Source organism: Globicephala melas, chromosome 6 (assembly GCF_963455315.2).
Source record: "Globicephala melas chromosome 6, mGloMel1.2, whole genome shotgun sequence".
NCBI lineage: Eukaryota > Metazoa > Chordata > Mammalia > Artiodactyla > Delphinidae > Globicephala > Globicephala melas.
The window spans coordinates 101,906,062-101,920,392 of record NC_083319.1 but is presented as its reverse complement, the minus strand read 5'-3'; the positions used below and the strand labels follow the sequence as shown (position 1 = coordinate 101,920,392).

The 14,331-nt window shown below is 40.2% G+C and overlaps 1 pseudogene; it reads left to right on the top strand.

The window, feature by feature from the left end:
• The first annotated feature begins 9,299 nt into the window (after positions 1–9,299).
• On the top strand, positions 9,300–10,468 carry LOC115864987 (sodium/potassium-transporting ATPase subunit alpha-1 pseudogene; annotated as a pseudogene).
• The last annotated feature ends 3,863 nt before the right edge of the window (positions 10,469–14,331 follow it).

The window sequence follows — 14,331 nt, the reverse complement described above, 5'->3', positions numbered from 1 at the left end:
TGAAGAAATATGTAATCGGCTTATTAGCTTTCTAATATTGTGGAAAAAGCAAGGTTATCTCTCAGTGACAGCTGAGTTGTTTCCATGGAGTAACTGCTACTTGACTTCGTTTTCTTGTCCTGTAGACCACTGACCATCGACTCAAATCATGGTCTGACCACCCAGACATCATGGAGAAACCCGGGAGAGGAGCTCACACTTCACTTCAGCTACTCATTCCTTTAATCACCATTATATCTCTTGTAGATAAGTCAGGTTTTAAAGAAGGCCTTGAGAGTGAGAGGGTATTTTCATAACAGCAGCAACACAAACAAATTAGAATCAACTAACAGCTCAGATCTTAAAAGTCTTTCCATCACTGTTCCTTAATTTTTCAGTGGCCACATTTTCCCTAAGTGCTTACCACTTGAAAAGTCACACTGTCTCTTCCCACCCACTTCCTCCCTTTCTTGGTCATTGCTCTGGCGTATCAATGTACCTTTTTCTTTCTCTCTATTCCATTATATTTCCAGTTCTCAAGGCCTCTGGGCCTTACCTTCTACTTCCTTAGGGAGCTAATTTCCTAAGAAAACTCTATTGTCCACCCAAGGATGGCTCTGGTTCTGATAATATTTTGATTTCTTCCTCATACACATACGTTATCTCTTTCTACTTCAACAGAGAGCCATCAAGACACTCATGAGGTGCACCTCCAATGCCCATGTTCTCCTCACATGATCCATGACTATTCGTGCAGAATCACTTGAGAGCTTTATAAGTACAGATTTCTGGTCCCCAATGCATTACTACTGAATCCAAGTCTCGGAGAATGATCCTAGACTCTCCATTTTCAACAAGTCCCCTAATGACTATTACATACACTGAAGTTTGATTTAAAAAAACAAACTGACTTCGGAGAGTCCTATCTTGCTGTCACTCCACTACTCACTCCACTGAATTCTGAAGTCAGCCCCATCATTGTATTTACCTTCTTCGTTTCATTTTTATCTTTCAAGCGTCCCCAATATAACATCTTATTATATTGCCCTCTGTATACCACTTCTAAAAGTTTAACTTCTATTCAACTGGCTCCTTCCTATAAATAAGTGAACAAACATAAATCTCTCTCCTCTTAAGAACCGAAACAACCTTCCTGACCTCTGCCAACCACCATCAGCCTTATTTCTCTCCTTCTACTCAAAGAAAAATTTCTCGGGGGAATTGCCTACATTCACCATCTTTTTTTCCCTGCACATCCCATTCCCTCCTCAGCCCACAGTTTTCCAAACTGTTATGAAAAAAAAGCAAAACCTCTAAGCCAGATAAATATTATTTTTCAGTTCACGTTTTAATTGATACTTTAACTTCTTTGCATCTGTGACAACCATTCTTGCCTACTTCTACTTGTATTCATTTGGTTCTATTGTCACTATCTTCTTTATGGTTCCTCTTCCCTTAAGGGGGACTAAATATTTGGACTAATTAAGGCTCAGTCCTGGACCTCTTTCCATTTCCACTCTAAGGTTGGTTTCCCCAGGATTAGCATGTGCTGTATTTGCTAAGGAGTGTTCTTGGGATCAACACCTGTGGACAGGAGAAGGACGTCAGGTTTGGTTGAGGGAAAAGCAGATCTGTGATGAAAGCTGAGACAGGTTGGAACCTGAGACCCTTTGCTGCAGTGCGGCAATGCTAGCACCTGGACAAACTTCTCCTTGAGCAACAAAATACAAAGAAACTATATGGAACTGAAAAGAACTGCATTCATGCGCAGTTGGGTTGCAGTTCTGGGGCAAATATACAGATTGCCAACAAACACATGAAAGAATGCTCAACATCATTAATCTTGGTTTTAGGTTTTTCTCCTTCATCAATTTAAATATGTCCTGCCACTCCCTTCTGGCTTGCAGAGTTTCTGCTGAAAGATCAGCTGTTAACCTTATGGGGATTCCCTTGTGTGTTATTTGTTGTTTTTCCCTTGCTGCTTTTAATATGTTTTCTTTGTATTTAATTTTTGATAGTTTGATTAATATGTGTCTTGATGTGTTTCTCCTTGGATTTATCCTGTATGGGACTCTCTGTGCTTCCTGGACTTGATTAACTATTTCCTTTCCCATATTAGGGACGTTTTCAACTATAATCTCTTCAAATATTTTCTCAGTCCCTTTCTTTTTCTCTTCTTCTTCTGGAACCCCTATAATGCAAATGTTGGTGCATTTAATGTTGTCCCAGAGGTCTCTAGACTGTCCTCAATTCTTTTCATTGTTCTTCTCTGCAGTATTTTTTCCACTATTTTATCTTCCAGGTCACTTATCTGTTCCTCTGCCTCAGTTATTCTGTTATTGATCCCTTCTAGAGAATTTTTAATTTCATTTATTGTGTTGTTCATCATTGTTTGCTTGCTCTTTAGTTCTTCTAGGTCCTTGTTAAACGTTTCTTTTATTTTCTCCATTCTATTTTGAAGATTTTGGATCATCTTTACTGTCATTATTCTGAATTCTTTTTCAGGTAGACTGCCTATTTCTTCTTCATTTGTTAGGTCTGGTGGGTTTTTGACTTTTTCCTTCATCTGCTGTGTGTTTCTCTGTCTTCTCATTTTGCTTATCTTACTGTGTTTGGGGTCTCCTTTTCACAGGCTGCAGGTTCGTAGATCTCATTGTTTTTGGTGTCTGTCCCCAGTGACTAAGGTTGGTTCAGTGGGTTGTGTAGGCTTCCTGGTGGAGGCGACTAGTACCTGTGTTCCGGTGGATGAGGCTGGATCTTGTCTTTCTGGTGGGCAGGTCCACGTCTGGTGGTGTGTTTTGGGGTTTCTGTGGCCTTACTGTGATTTTAGGCAGCCTGTTTGCTAATGGATGGGGTTGTGTTCCTGTCTTGCTAGTTGTTTGGCATATGATGTCCCACACTGTAGCTTGCTGGTCGCTGAGTGAAGCTGGGTGCTGGCGTTGAGATGGAGATCTCTGGGAGATTTTCGCTGTTTGATATTACGTGGAGCTGGGAGGTCTCTTGTGGACCAGTGTCCTGAAATTGGCTCTGCCACCTCAGAGGCACAGCCCTTACTCCTGGCTGGAGCACCAAGAGCCTGTCCTCCACACGGCTCAGAATAAAAGGGATAAAAAAAGAAAGAACGAAAGAAGAAGATAAAATAAAATAAAGTAAAATAAAATAAAATGAAGCTATTAAAATAAAAAATAATTATTGAAAAATTTTTTTAAGTAATAAAAATGAAAAAAATAGGAAAAAGAAGAAAGAGAGAAGAGAGCAATCAAACCAAAAAACAAATCCACCAATGATAACAAGTGCTAAAACCTATGCTAAAAAAAACAAAAAACAAACAAAAAAACGGACAGACAGAGCCCTAGGACAAATGCTAAAAGCAAAGCTATACAGACAAAATCACACACAGAAGCATACACATACACACTCAGAAAATGAGAAAAAGAGAAAAAGGGAAAAAAATATATATATATTGTTGCTCCCAAAGTCCACCTCCTGAATTTGGGATGATTCGTTGTCTATTCAGGTATTCCACAGATGCAGGGTACATCAGGTTGATTGTGGAGGTTTAATTCAGTGCTCCTGAGCCTGCTGGGAGAGAGTTCCCTTTCTCTTCTTTGTTCGCACAGCTACTGGGGTTCAGCTTTGGATTTGCACCCACCTCTGCGTGTAGGTCGCCTGAGGGCGTCTGTTCTTCACTCAGACAGGACGGGGTTAAAGGAGCAGCTGATTTGGGGGCTCTGGCTCACTCAAGCCATGGGGAGGGAAGGGTACGGAATGTGGGGTGAGCCTGCGGTGGCAGAGGCCGGCATGACGTTGCACCAGCCTGAGGCGCGCCGTGTGTTCTCCTGGGGAAGTCGTCCCTGGATCCCGGGACCCTGGCAGTGGCGGGCTGCACAGGCTCCCCGGAAGTGGGGTGTGGATAGTGACCTGTGCTCGCACACAGGCTTCTTGGTGGCGGCAGCAGCAGCCTTAGCATCTCATGCCCGTCTCTGGGGTCCGTGCTGTCAGCCGCAGCTCGCGCCCGTCTCTGGAGCTCCTTTAAGCAGCGCTCTTAATCACCTCTCCTCGTGCACCAGGAAACAAAGAGGGAAGAAAAAGTCCCTTGCCTCTTCGGCTGGTCCAGACTTTTCCCCGGACTCCCTCCCGGCCAGCCGTGGCGCACTAGCCCCCTTCAGGCTGTGTTCATGCCGCCAACCCCAGTCCTCTCCCTGCGCTCTGACCGATGCCCAAGCCTCAACTCCAGGCCCTGCCCGCCCCGGCGGGTGAGCAGACAAGCCTCTCGGGCTGGTGAGTGCCGGTCAGCACAGATCCTCTGTGCAGGAATCTCTCCGCTTTGCCCTCCGCACCGCTGTTGCTATGCTCTCCTCCGTGGCTGCGAAGCTTCCCCCCTCCACCACCCACAGTCTCCGCCCGCGAAAGGGCTTCCTAGTGTGTGGAAACCTTTTCTCCTTCACAGCTCCCTCCCACTGGTGCAGGTCCCGTCCCTACTCTTTCGTCTCTGTTTATTCTTTTTTCTTTTTCTCTACCCAGCTACGTGGGGAGTTTCTTGCCTTTGGGGAGGTCTGAGGTCTTCTGCCAGCGTTCAGTTGGTTTTCTGTAGGAGTTGTTCCACGTGTAGATGTATTTATGATGTATTTGTGGGGAGGAAGGTGATCTCCATGTCTTACTCTTCCGCCATCTTGTAGCTCTTCCCCCAACTGCCAATTTTGAAGAGCCTGGAGCAGAACGGCGGGTCGGGAGCAAAAGCAGGGTACTGCACACAACACCACCAGAGGGGTGAGCAAACACCTAAGCCACCCCTCTAGCCCCACCCCTGGACACACGCCTACCCTCACCCCGTATAAGGAACAAGCTCAACTTCCTCACGGAGCAAGTGAGCAGGGGAACCTGTTACTTGTTCTCCTTCTTCTTACTGCAGCAGGGCCCCCAGTAAAGCCTTTTCTGAACTTCTTTTTTGGCCTCTAGTCAATTTCTATTGATTGGGGAAGGCCAAGAACCCTGCTTGGTATCACAGTCCCAGGCTCAGTCAACAATATGGGGGACTCTCTAGCTGATTCAGTTTGTTATAAAGCAGAAACTAACACACCATTGTAATGCAATTATACTCCAATAAAGGTGTTCAAAAAAACAAACAACAAAACAAACAAACAAAAACAATTTGGGGGACTGTGAAACTGGAATGGCTCTTCAGTTTTTCTGGGTTGGGCCATGATTCTCTGGGCTTTATAGTCCTTCAGATATTTTTCGGCCAACCTGGAAATAGGTATGACATGATCTTTGCAGATAAAATAACTCCTGAAGCAGCTGACAGGCTCTCAGCCAATGGTAGTCTTAGCAGTAGGGGCAAAGAGTAGTTCACTAAAAGGGGATCTGGGTGGCTTACTGTAGTGTCCTCCAGATACTTTGTTTTGTGTCCATTGGCAAACTCATCTACAATTGCCATTTTGTTAACCTCTTTTCTGAGCTCTAGCTCTGCATACTCAGCTGTCTACCCAGCATCTACAATTCAATGCATCAAGGACATCCTCAACTCAGCACAGCCAAACTGGACTCACAGCCTTCACTCATTCTTCTCCCCAAACACCATAACCCTGTTTTTTTCTTTTTTTTCCTTCTTAGTAAGTGACACCATCACCTGGTTAATCCCAGAAATCATCATTCTCTCTTCCTTGATCTTTTTAAAATTCCCCTGTGTAATAATAACTCACATCTTGTTGATTTTATCTCCTGACATCTTTTGAATCCATCTGCTGCTTTCTCTTTTCACTGTTAAGTCTTGAGTTCATGTTCCCATTACTTCATGTCAAGGCTACTGCAGTAACATTCTAACTAGTCTCTTTCCATCATTTTTGCATCTTTTCAATCTCTCTCTCATACTGAAATCATGATAATCTTTTTATAACTTACATTAATCAAATCACTATCCTGCTTAAAACACTGAAATAATTTTCCTCTTATTTTAAGGTAAGGACTAATATCTTTAACGTAAACTGCCAGGTTCCTGCCTATTTCACCAGCATAACCTCATGGTCCAGTGTCAGCGATACTGGCCTTCTTCATATTGTTTAAATGTGCCATGCTCCTTCTAACCTAGACCCTCGATACGGTGTTCCCTTTACCTGAACAACTCTCTCACCCCATCTCTCTACCATTACCTTTGTCTATATATGTAATTCCTACTCAAGCCTTAGATTTCATGTCAGTGGTTATTTCACTGAGATTTCCCTGAGTTCCCTAAACTGGACTGGGTTTCCTGTTTTAATGGCTCATAGTACACTTTTCCTTCTCCTTATAACAATTGTAACTGCTTCCAAATATACATTTATTTGTATGATAATTAATGCATTTTTTACATTAGAGTATAGTTTCCACAAAAGCAAGAACCCTGTTTTTGCTTATAATTGTATCTTCAGTTCCTGGTATATTGAAGGAAAACAGCTCAACTCCCCATATCAAAAGAGAAACCAAACAATTTCTGGGATAAGTATTCTTCATGGATGGTTTTTCTATAATCATCTAGTAGGTGGAGGATGCTAATGGTTCTCAAGATACTTATAAACCCATCACTAGATTACATGGCTGCATGGGGGCAGAATGTAGGTAAAGGAATACCACAGAGAAAGTAGAAAATGCAAAGTATCTTATAGAAGTTAGGCATTAAACCCAGAGTGTGGGTGTGAGATGAGAAGGAAATTACCTGTAATGCCTAAGAATCTAACATTCTCAGATAAAATAAACATTAAGACTGTGTAAATTATCAGGCTATGACTTTTTTAAGCTAAAAATTATTCACTCAGGGTAAGTACCCTTTTAAAAATCTGCCATGACTATAATTTCAGTGTCTTTAATCATTCCTAAATACCTTGAGAAAGGTAGAAATATTGTGTCATTTCAATATATTAAAGATGGATATAATCAAATCTAGTAAAAACAAGAGGTTGACCAAAGTCAGTAAAAGCTAGCATAAGAGAACAAACTATTACAGAACTGATCTCCTGTTGTGAACATCTGTAAATTAGAGTTACTATAAAAGCATCTGCTTTTATACATAAGATAACAGACAGGACAGGATTACAATCTCTGAGAAAAGGGAAAGGAGGGAAACAAATGAGATGAACCCTACCATTACAAGGAAAATATACATAAAAATTTTTTTGAAGATATTTCTGGACTGCAGGCCAGGGCAATGAACCTCTGATAGGCTCTAGCAATCTCCTGTAGCAATAGAAATGACAGAGAGCAAAGTTCAGGGAGGACAGAGTCTGGAATTTCTGAGGAAAAGACCCAAGATGAGGAAGAAATACATAGAAAGAACTCCAGAAATGTGGATAATTGTTTTCATGCCTCTTTGGATGAGAACTCTGCACATGTGTAGGGTAAAACCCAAAAGAGCTAGACAAGAACAACTTCTGAAGAAAGAGCAATTACTGGAAATCTTTAAGGTGAACAATGCCCAGAGCTTGTATAGGTATAGGGAACACTCTAGTTGTTCCAACTAAAGTGGGGAGACCTCATTAAATACATAGGGCATTGGGCAGAGACCATAGAACACATTAAAATGGTTACTTTAACCTCAGGAGTATTCTAGACCCACTCTGAATAGGTTTAAAAATAAACCTTGGAAGGATAAATCTAATCTCCAAATAATCTAACTACCTTCTAGGTGAATACAATAAAATCTAGCATTTAATAATACAAAGTTCATAGCATTCAATATCCAATAAAATTTTTTGCTGGTCATGTAAAGAGGAAAATATGACCTGTAACCTGGAGAAAAATAAGTAAAGAGAAACAGACCAAGAATTGATAGAGTTGATGGAATAGGAAGACAAGGACATTAACAAAAAACCTGTCATTAATATACCCTATATGTTCAAGGATCTAAAGGAAGATGCCATAAATATGTATGATGAAAATTTTAAGGCAGCTACAAAAGCAGATACTAGAACTCACAAGTGAGTGAGTAAAGAACTCAATATAAAAATTTTATTCTATATATGATATAAACTATTAGAAGATAAAAATACTGTTAATAGCATACAAATCATGAACTAGTTATAGATAAATTTAATAAAATTTGTACAAGACTTGGTAATGAAAATTTCAAAATATTGTCAAGAGAAATTTTAGAAAGATGTAACTAAATGGAGAGAGAAACCATGTTTGTGAACTGGGAGGCTCAGTATTATTAAGATTGTGGTTCTCCCCAGATTGATCTGTAATTTTAATGTAATCCCAATCAAAATCTCTGCAGGCTCTTAAATTTATTATTTATTTATTTTTATAGAAATTGGGAAGCTAAAAGATGAATATAAAACCTAGATGAATATTCAAAGGAGCTAGAATAGCCAAAACAATTCTGAAAAAGAACAACATTGGAGGATTTCGCTAATTAATTTCGAGGCTTAGTATAAATCTAAAGAAATTTTGATACTGGTATTGGCATAAGGATTGACATATAGATCAATAAACACACATAAGAGACAACCTAGAAACAAATCCTCAAAATATGGCCAATAGCTTTTTGACAAAAGAGCCAAGGTAATTTAGTGGGGAAAGTAGAGTTTTTTCAAAAAATGATGATGAACCAAAATGAACCTTGACCATTTCCTCATGCCACATAAAATTACTTAAAATGGATTATAAGCCTAAATATTATAATTTATCATAAAAACTAAAACTATAGTTTTTTTCCAGAAGAAATAAGAGAAAAATCTTTACAACATCGGGACGGGCAAATATTTAGATAGAACAAAATAGGTCTAAACCAGGAAAGGGAATTAATAAATTTGACATCATAAAAAACTATAAACTTCTCTTACAAAGACACAGTTAAATGATAAAGCAAATCACAGACTTGGAGAAACTATTTTAATAATACATAGTATCTAGCAAAGGACTTGTATCCAGAAGATATATAGAACTCTTCATTCTCAAAGATAAGACAATAAACTCAATAAAAATGGGAAAAAGATTCACAGAATTTATAAAAGAAGATATATGAATAGGTAATCCACTCATAGCTATATGCTCAATACCATCAATCAGTAGGAAATGCAAATTAAATCCATATTGAAATAATACTACATGCCCATTTAGTTTCTGATGAGAAGTCCATGGCCTTTTGAATTTGTGTTCCCATGTACATAATATATCCCTTTCTCCAACTTTTTAAAGAATTCATTATTTCTTTGTTTTTCAGCATTTTGACTATGCTCTGCTTATGTGTGTTTCCTCTGCATTTATTCAGTTTGGGGTGTGCAGCATAATCCAGTGAAACCATCTCAGTCAGTGCTTCTTTTCTTTTTTTGAAAGATTATTAATTTGTTACCAAAGACCATCCAATCACAGCCAAAACCATTGCCGAAGGTGTGGGCATCCTCTCAGAAGACAAGGAAACCATAGGAGATATTTCTGTCTACCTCATCATCCCAGTGAGCCAGGTGAACCCAAGAAATGCCAATGCCTGCATGGTACATGGAAGTGATCTGAAGGACTTGACTTTCCAGCAGCTGGATGACACTTTGAAGTACCATACTGAGATTGTGTTTCCCAGGTCCTCTCCTCAACAGAAGCTGATCATTCAGGAAGACTGCCAGAGAGAGGGCACTATCATGGCTGTAACCGGTGATGGTGTCAATGACTCAGCTTTGAAGAAGGTGGACACTGGGGTTGCTATGGGAATTGCAGGCTCAGAAGTGTCTATGTAGGCTACTGACATGATTCTCCTTGGATGAGAATTTTGCCTCAATTGTGACTGAAGTAGAGGAAGGTCATCTAATCTTTGATAACTTGAAGAAATCTATTGCCTACACCATAACCAGAACATTCCAGATATTTATTATCTGGAACACCCCCTTCCTGATATTCATTATTACAAACATTCCACTACCCCATCACCATCCTCTGCATTAACTAGGGCATGGACATGGTTCCAGCCACCTCTCTGGCTTATGAGCTAGCTCAGAGTGACATCATGAAGAGACAGCTCGAAAACCCCAAAATGGACAAACATGTGAATAAGCAGCTGATCAGCATGGCCTATGGACAGATTGGTATGATCCAGGCCCTGGGGGGCTTCTTCACTTACTTTGTGATCCTAGGCTGAGAAGAGCTTCCTCCCAATTCACCTGCTGGGTCTGAGGGGACTGAGATGACCACTGGATCAGTGATGTTGAGGACAGCTGCGGAAAGCAGTGGACCTACAAGCAGAGGAAAATCTTGGCTTTTACCTTCCACACAGCCTTCTTTGTCAGTGTCTTGGTGGCACAATGGGCCAACTTGGTCATCTGCAGGACCAGGAGGAATTCAGTCTTCCAGCAGGGGATTTGGCCTCTTTGAAGAGATGGCCCTTGCTGCTTTCCTTTTCTACTGCCCTGGAGTGGGTATTGCCTTGAGGATGTATCCTCTCAAACCTACCTTGTGGCTCAGTGTCTTCTCCTATTCTCTCCTCATCTTCCTATATGACAAGGTCGGAAAAGTCATCATCAGGTGATGCTGATGCCCTGGTGGCTGGTGGAGAAGGAAACCTACTACTAGACCCCATGTTGCACACTGTGCAGCACCATGTCACACACTCTGCTCCCATTATCCACCCCCTTTTTGTGTACTTTATTCTTGGAGTTCATAATTCTATAGTGATAGGAAAGCACTGAAACGTGTGGAGGAAGCAAGATGTTCTGAAATGAAACATGTAGCTATATGGGGCGGGTGTGTGGGTGGAGGTGGGGAAAGGGTTCCCAGAGAAGCATCCATCTATGGAAATCACAGCAGGGAAGGTTATTTTGTGCCTTTTTGTTTTTGTAGAGAGGAAAGCTAGGATCTCCTTGCCTGATGCACAGCAAAGCCAATCTGCTGACATGGGGTTGTGGTGAAGGAAAGTATAACATTTATTGCAGGGTGCCAAGCAAGGAGAACAGTCAGCTAGTGCCAAAAGACCCGAACTCCCTGAGGCTTTCAGGGAAGGGTTTTAAAAGGCAACATTGTGGTGAGGGTTCCAAGGTGTGTGATCAGATAGTGGACTTTCTTCTAATTAGTTGGTGGTGAAGTGACAGCGTGATGTTTCAAGAATCTTAATCATCAGCCTTCTGGTTCCAACCAGTCTAAGGTCTACATGCTTGTGGTCAGCCTGTAGTCACCATCCTCCACTTGGGTGGGGGTCTTATTTTCTGCAGCGCAACCTAAAGATATGTGTCAGATTGTAGTGTATATCCCTTGAGGGGGAACTAGGACTCTGTTTTGTCACGGAACTATTGCTTAAGCTATCATTACTTTTCTTGTGTGACTGCTTTTCCTTTGTTCCTGCATTCCCTCATTTCCCTAATTAGTAACTGCTTGAGCTTGCTCTTTGGAACTCAAGGAAAACCTAGAAGCATAAAGCCTTTTTCTACAAACGAGAAATGGGGAATGCAAAAAGGCTTTTGTACCCACTGGGCTCCATAGAGTCTTGCTCGGTTTCAATTATTGATTCAGTTTCTTTAACATGTCTTATACTTTTTTTCTTGGAAGCCAGACATTAGGTATTGGGAACTGAGATAAATAATCCTTTAGTCTGAGGTTTTGTGTTAATCTGCCTAGGAGTTGGGCTGTGTTTAAAGTTTGCTGTAGGTATAGGTGCTAGAGGTTCCGAGTTCTTCCAAGTCTTTTATTTCTTGTTTTTCTTTGTGTATCCTGAAGGACTCTTCTTTAAATAGAGTATGTGCTTTGCAGCTTTTCCAGCTGTCATCTACTATTATTATATTGGGTTCCCATTAATGTGGTGGTAAGTTGGGGGGCAGGGGAAACCATTCTACAATTTTATGATTGAATTTCAGTCTTCTAGTGGGCCCTGAGGGGAATTGAAGATAGAAAAAAGAGGTGAGGCATTCTGGGCTTTGGATAAGTGGCCCCCTAGAGAGTTAAAATGCATATTTCAAGAAGAATTTCCATGACCCCAGATTCTTGCATCTTCCCATACACAGAAAAGCACTAAAATAATTAACTTGAGATATCTGTTCTTTGTGATTGGCAATAATCTTTTACCAAGATGTATGCTTGACTACATGTATTTCCAAGCCAAAAAATTCATATATCAATATATACTGGCTCTTCCCTTACCACCCCTACCTCTTTGGAGCAGTTCCTCAGAGCTACTGAGTGGCCATCTCCTGGTCTATAGTCCTCTATAAGACCCTGAATAAAGCTTAAACTCACAACTCCCATGTTGTACATTTTTCTTTAAGTTGACAGATCTCTGGTCTCTGGTGGGTCCAGTGATTTCCAGTTTGTTCAGCTTCTTGTAAGGATTGGAGTGCTAACTTCTAAGCTCTTTTCATGTGGGAAACTGCTCCTATGTTTTATAATTTATTTGCTAACCAGATTCCATTTTATACTCTAAGTATTTACTATTACTTTTTGAAATGAAAACACCTGTCTTGCAGAAAATAAATGTTCTAAATAAATGTGCATAACAATAGGAATTAAAATTTAAAACTTAATTATATAAATTCATTAGTAGGGAGGTGTTTAAATAAATTATGTATTATTCATACCGAGTGATACCATGAAGCTGTGAAAAATGATATGAGACAGATTTGTATATTGGTCAGGTGATAAGAAAAGATCACAACATTCACAGTTAAGTAAAAAAAATGAAAATTTGACAGTATAATTTGCTCTCATTTGTGTATTATAAAGGGCAATGTGTCTATATGTCATTGAGGTAGATAGAATAAATAAGAAAAGAGTAAAATGAGTTGCTTTTGAGAACTGAGGAACTAAGGGCTTAAGGTCGGACAGAGACCTGCTTTTCATGGTGTATTCTTTGGTGTCATTTGATTTTAACATACTGCTTTAAAAAATGCAGTTAATAAAAATATTACAAAACTGGGACTTCCCTGGTGGTGCAGTGGTTAAGAATCCGCCTGCCAACGCAGGGGACATGGATTCGATCCCTGGTCTGGGAAGATCCCACACGCCTCAGAGCAACTAAGTCCATATGGCACAAGTACTGAGCCTGCGCTCTGGAGCCTGCGGGCACAACTACTGAGCCCGTGTGCCACAACTACTGAAGCCCATGCACCTAGAGCCCGAGCTCCGCAACAAGAGAAGCCACTGCAATGAGAAGCCCGCACACTGCAACGAAGACCCAATGCAGCCAAAGATAAAAATAAATAAATACATAAATAAAAAATTTATTTAAAAAAAATTACAAAACCAACTTGCTTAAAATTCCTTTCAATTTTTTATACAGTGTGTCCATTTGGTTAATGAAACTGGGCCCATTGATCATTTCTGGTCTTAAGAGATAAAATAATGAAACCTTTTTTCTAGAAAGGAGAAAGCATCTGTAAAGTGATGAGAGAGAATATGTTTGCAAATAAAAAGAGCTGAGCATAGGCAGTGAGACTTTCAAACACAGATATTGAGAGATTTTAAATATTTATGTTCCTATTTCACTAGCTATAAGAGAGCAATGTTTGCCAGCAACAAAGCACTATTGATTATAGCAGCTGCAGATAAAAGCTAGCTTGTAGGGAGTAGGTGTTAAATGACAAACATAATTAATTAGGAGCCTTGTTTTCCAGTGGGGTGTTTGTTCATCATCCCATAGCTCATTGTAGTTACTAGCTCTCATTGCCTGACTGCAATAGTAGTTTATTTCTGGCATTTTTCAAAATGCTTCTGAATTTTAGTCTTCACTGACATCTTTGGTGATCAGAGTTAATAGGTGGTATTCTCATTTTCAAAATGCATTTGTATTAACAGTATCAAACCCCTAAGAGAAGCTTTAGAAATACCCTTCATACCTTAACAGTCATAAAACTTTCAACTTTGCATCTAAATGAATCCAAATCTCTTATTCATAATCCCTCCAAAACATAAAATTCAACACGAAGTATAATAAAACCATACATTGACTTATGGTTTCAGCATTTCTTCAGTAGGAGACAGAGAATATCATGAACTTCAAGTAACCTCTGAGAAAAATAAACTCCAAATTGCAACAGAGCTGCTAGCCTTCCAGCCTTTGGGTGTAGCAAGTGGGTAATGGAGGCCTTAAGAGATTCCATCAGAAGGAAGCAAGGAGAAAGAGGGATTTAGATGAAACACAGACAAAATCACCCTCTGAAAGAGAAATTTCAACACTGAATGATAAAATATATGTGGTAGGAAAAATAATGGCCTGTAAACGTGTCCATGCCCTAATCACCAAGAATCTGAATATTCTACTTTACTTGACAAAAGAGACTTTGCAGATGTGATAAGTGTAAGACATTTGAGATGGAGAAGTTATCCTGGATTATCTGAGTGGGCACACTGTAATCACGAGTCCTTAAAAGTGGCTGCAGTTCACTATTTACAATAGCCAAGACATGG